At 55.1% G+C, this 5181-nt stretch overlaps 1 protein-coding gene across 1 annotated transcript in view; it reads right to left on the minus strand.

Moving 5' to 3' along the window:
* CSDC2 (cold shock domain containing C2, RNA binding) overlaps window positions 1-4080 on the minus strand; it is a 16033-nt gene extending 11953 nt beyond the window's left edge. Inside the window, exon 1 of the mRNA XM_011978769.1 lies at window positions 3660-4080. The gene's annotated coding sequence lies outside the window, so the exon portion shown is untranslated. The remainder of the gene's footprint in view (window positions 1-3659) is intronic.
* Between the last annotated feature and the right edge of the window lie 1101 nt (window positions 4081-5181).

Below are 5181 nucleotides of genomic sequence, written 5' to 3' on the forward strand. Positions count from 1 at the left end.
GAGCACACTTTTTTTTTTTTTTTTTTTTTTGAGACCGAGTATCACTCTGTCACCCAGGCTGGAGTACAGTGGCGCGATCTTAGCTCACTGAAACCTCCACCTTCCAGGTTCCAGTGATTCTCGATTCTCCTGCCTCAGCCTCCCGAGTAGCTGGGATCACAGGCACTCGCCATCACGCCCAGCTAATTATTGTATTTTTAGTAGAGACAGAGTTTCACCATATTGGCCAGGCTGGTCTCAAACTCTGACATCAGGTGATCCACCCCCTTGGCCTCCCAAAGTGCTGGGATTACAAGCGTGAGCTACCGTATGAGAAGACTGTATGGTCTTCTCTTGACCGTGAGTCCTCTCAGTCTGGGCAGATCAGGGAAAGGCAGCCTGCTCAGCCACTCAGTGCTGTGTGACCTGGGGCAGGCACCTGCTCCTCTCTGGACCTCACTTTTGTCTTCAGCTACGTGAATCATCGCTGGTCCAGATGACTAATGAAGGTCAGGCCAACTCTCCTCCGAGGTTTTCAAAAACACATATGTAAATGAAATCAAACTGACTGCAGGCACCAGAACAACAAACATGAGGGTGACAACTGTCCTTAAAGCGCCCCAGTCCAGTTGGGGGAACAGACACAGATTATTAAAATGCAGCATGGGGGCCAGGAGTGGTGGCTCACACATGTATTCCCAGCACTTTGGGAGGCCGAGATGGGCAGATCACGAGGTCAGGAGATCGAGACCATCCTGGCTAACATGGGCCTGTAGTCCCAGCTACTCGGGAGGCTGAGGCAGGAGAATGGCGTGAACCTGGGAGGCGGAGTTTGCAGTGAGCTGAGATCGCGCCACTGCACTCCAGCCTGGGCGACAGAGCGAGACTCTGTCTCAAAAATAATAATAATTTCAAAAAAGCAGCATGGGAAGTCCTGATGTGAGCCTCAGACACCAGCTAGTGATCTACTGATACTGACCATGTGCCAAGCCCTTTGCCCCATTTTTTCATTTCGTCTTCCTAAGAACCCTTTGCAGTAACTACCATTAGTATACCCATTCTTCTGAAGAGTAAACTGAGGCTCAGATAGGTGAAGAGGCTCGCTGAGCTCACACAACAGGTCAGATGCAGCATGCCTGCCCTCTGGAGATGTCTGGGGAGGTGAAGACCAGCCATTCCTTGAGGGCGGCACCCACCCTACCCTGGAGTAGGAGGAGTGGGGTGTGGAATTCCTGGGGAGCCAGGACTCGAGCTTTTATTTCTGGCTTTGCGCTGACTCAGACCATGACCTTGGGTGAGTCACTCACCAACTCTGCTAAGCTTAAAAACAACTCCCCCAATAAAAATGTCCCAGCCCCAAGTCCCCATCACAGGGGAGCAGATGGGAGGAATGGGTACAGTTGCTTAAAAATAGAAAGGACAGGGAACACAAGGATGACGCTGGAAGGGCTTCCCGAACATTGGGGGCTTGTGCATGGTGGGCCCTGGGAGGGTGAGAAAACAAACTCAGGACCCCCGGGCAGGAGCTGACACTTCCCTGGCTCCTCCCCCTCCCCCAGCCTCCCAGATGCTCCTTAAAATACATCCGTGCTTGAGCTGCTCTTGCAGCCTGAGGTGACCTGATTAAACCTGGTTCCTTCCCCCACACAGCCTGTGTGCCTGCGTCTGTGCATGGGGGCTGCCCCAGCCAATACTTGAGCTTAATTATTTAAGAGACCCTGTAGTCCTCCTCATCACATGCCCAGGCTGCCCTGGGGAACTGCTGTGGTTAAGGTCTTTGGGCTTCTTTGACTTGGGTGGTGGTGGGGAAACCAGGACAGCACTGGGAGAACCAAGTTCGCACCCCAGTCCCACCTGTGCTTGGCTGTACGACCCTAGCAAGTCACTTTCCCATTTTGAGACCCCCTAGAGAGAGGAATAGACTGGCCAAAGTCATACATACAGCGTCTGAACTTGAACTCAAATCAGTGTGACCCTAAAGCTTTCTGGTGTGCCATGCCAGGCCCCCAGCCCAGGAGTGTCATTTTGCTGGCTGTGGGGCAGAAGAGCTCCTTACTACTTTTAGCCTCCCAATTTGCTGCTCAGCATGGACAAAGGTCTGAACCGCCCCAAGCCCCATTCCTACAAGGCTCTGGGTCCCAGCTGCCCCAGTTGTGACTGTGGATAAGACCGGCTCAGCCAGGTCCTGAGCGCCCTCTGCTGGGCGCCACCCTGGGGGGCACTACTCCAGACTGGCTGGCAGGTGTCCCCTCCCCACCAGCCATCCAAGAGTGTCCCCAGGTCCCCCTCAGGGAATCCCTCTGCGCATCCACGAACATTGCCTAGCCATGTCTCTCCAAGCCTGGGAGAGCCATCTGCGGCCAAAACTGTCCTCTGGCCTTTTCCAGGCCACCAGGCAGGCAGTTCCTGTCTATACCTGTCCTTTTTTTTTTTTTTTTTTTTTTTTTTTTTTTCTGGAGGGAGTGAGGATGGGTCAACATGGGCAGACACGGAAAACAGACATTTTTGGAGAATACTTCAAGGAAGTGGGGGGGCGGGGCAAAACTGGGAGGAGGAAACATTCAGAATTTGGAGGGCCCAGAGGACTCTGGGATGGAGTGAGGTTTGGGAAACCAGTTCCGCATTTCCCAGAAAGCTGGAGACCCCCTCTCCCAGGGAGAGGCCCCTGCCGGGTCACAGCCAGGCGGCATGATGCCAGGCTCTCAGAGAGGTTGCCCACCCCCCGCCGGGCACACTTCCTCCTCCCCTCCCCCAGCCCCAGTGGATGCAGCAGTTCACACTCTGTATTTATTATTGTTCTCACTCTGTGTCCCCCTCCCCTCTCCCTGGGAAGAGCCTGCAGGCTGGCAGCTTGGCAGGAACCTGCTGTCTCCTTGTGGGTGCCAGTGTCACCCCTTATCTCCACCTGGACTCCTTGTGCCAGGGTCAGGCCATTCAGGGGCTTGGCACCAGCCAAGGCCACCCTAAGTCCCTGTATCCCATGACAGGGGTGGCCTAGCAGGCCCTGGCTTATCACCCCTGCCCTCTGGAGGCTGTGCCCTGGCAAGGGTGGAGGTCAGAGCAGACCAGCAGGCAGGCAAGAAGCAAGGGCTCGGGGTGGGGTGGTACCCGGGGGGAAGAGAATAACCACACGGAGCCACCTCTCCAAGCTAACTAACACAATTATCCCCATCACACTGGGGAATAAATAGAGTCAGGATAAGACAACTGCTCCAGGTCCAACTGTCTGCCTGTCGCAGCCCGTCCCTTCCCAGCCCCAGCCCCACATTCCAGGGGAAAGACCAGCGAGGGTCCCTGCTGCATTCTGCTTTCAGCATCTGGAAGCGGCGCTGGGATTTCTCCGGTCAAGGCGGTCCTCTCTCCCGCTGCTTCCCAGACAGGAGGCTGCGGCTTGGCAGGTATCTGCTGCTCTCTGCCTCCTGAGCCAGACGCAGGTCCCAGACACAGACACAGACACAGACATGCTCCCACGGGAGCCACACAGCCTCACCTCATTTGGGGGTCACGGGGAGAGAAGGAGGGAGGGAGAGACAGGTGGGATCCTCTATACCCCCAACACACTATCTGTAAGCTGAACTGGGCTGATTCAGCCCCCACCTTCACATTGTACCTCTCTCCTTCGGCCTGGCCAAAGCCACAGTTTCCAGCACAGTGTCCTCAGGCCCCATCTAGCCCCTCACCTCTCCTGGGCAGCTGGGGTCCAGGCACTGCCTCCTGCGGCGTCCGCGCTCTGCTTCTCTCTGGCTCGTGGAGCTGGCGGGCAGGGGATGGGTCTGGAAGATGTGCGTGAGTGTGTGTGTGTGTGTGTGTGTGTGTGTGTGTGTGTGCTCGCGCGGGCGGTACCTTGGCCCCTCACTCACTCACACGCCTTCCAGCTGACGTCAGGGAGAGCAGGAGGGAGGGATGAGAATTTGTACTCCCTGCTTAAAGGGACACCAGGCTCTGTCGCTCATGGCCCAGACATCACCTCCTGAGTCAGGCACTGCCAGGTGAGAGGTTCAGCTGCGTCTCTCAGGGGCCCTAAAGCTTCTTTTTTTGGAAAGTGGCTTTTATGGCTGGGCCACGGTATAATTTGCCCTGCCCAGTGAAGGCAGCTGCTGAGGAATGCTGGGGAGGAAGAACCTGAGACAGCACCACAATCCTGGTAATTAGAGAGCAAGTGGGGTGCTGAGTTTGAGTGTGAGTGTGTGAGTGCACACTGGGGGCCCCTCGGGGTGGGTGGGCATGAGTAGGGGTAAGACTGGGAGAATGGAGGTCAGAGCCAAGAGGAGCCCCCCAGAGGGGTCAAGACAAGCCAGGTTCCCAGGGACGCCCAGATGCTCATCTCCCCTCCGGACGCTCAGTGGTCCTGCCCTCTGCTAGTGCAGACACTGACATGGCTCATCTCTGTCTACCCCTTGTAATATTTCCACGGTGTTGAATTGAGGAGGACCCCAAGGAAGTGATCAGATTGAAGGTGCACAGGTGCATACCCCACAGCCTGGGAGGCTCTGAGTAGAGAAGAAAAGAGGGCTGATTGAATCCAGGTGCCCAGCCTGTTCTACACCACACGCCCTGGCTTTGAAGTGCTCCGCACTGTCAAGCTGTGTGACCTTGGGCCAGCCCCTGAGGGCCTTTGGAGGTTGAGTGTGTAATGTTCCTAAACCCAGGGCCGGCTGGAGGAGGCCTCCACAAAGGGGCTTCTCTTCCTTCTTCCTGTTCCTTCTCAGCCTCGGCTTGGAAAGAAGGAAGCCTTTCCCTGGTGTCTCCTGGTACTACTGAGGCAGGCTGGCATTTTCAAAAGGAGTCTTTTTAAAATAAAAAGGAGGTGGGAGTTAAAAGGGAAACCACAGAGAAAAATACAAGCAACTATTACAAATAGCTAAGACGCCACAAGGGCTTGCTCTGTGTTAGGCAGCAAGCTTTGCCGTCATTGAAACCTCACCACGATTTAATAATTTATTTTTGTCATCCCTACTTTACTGATGAGGAATTAGGGGTTCAGGGAGGAGGAGGGACCTGACTTGCCTATATTCTTCCAACGGGCTAGAGGGGCGCCGGAACCCAGGACTACCCAATGTCACCACACGCCCCTGCCCTTCCAGAACCTCTCAGGACAATCAGGTTCAGACAGTCTGGGTTTCTGGTTCTACAAGAGAGACTGTTGAGAAATGCTACCTGTGGTTACCTAGGGAGGGTCTGATTTTTTTTTTTTTTTTTTTT

Source organism: Mandrillus leucophaeus, unplaced genomic scaffold (assembly GCF_000951045.1).
Source record: "Mandrillus leucophaeus isolate KB7577 unplaced genomic scaffold, Mleu.le_1.0 Scaffold2, whole genome shotgun sequence".
Taxonomy (NCBI): Eukaryota; Metazoa; Chordata; class Mammalia; order Primates; family Cercopithecidae; genus Mandrillus; species Mandrillus leucophaeus.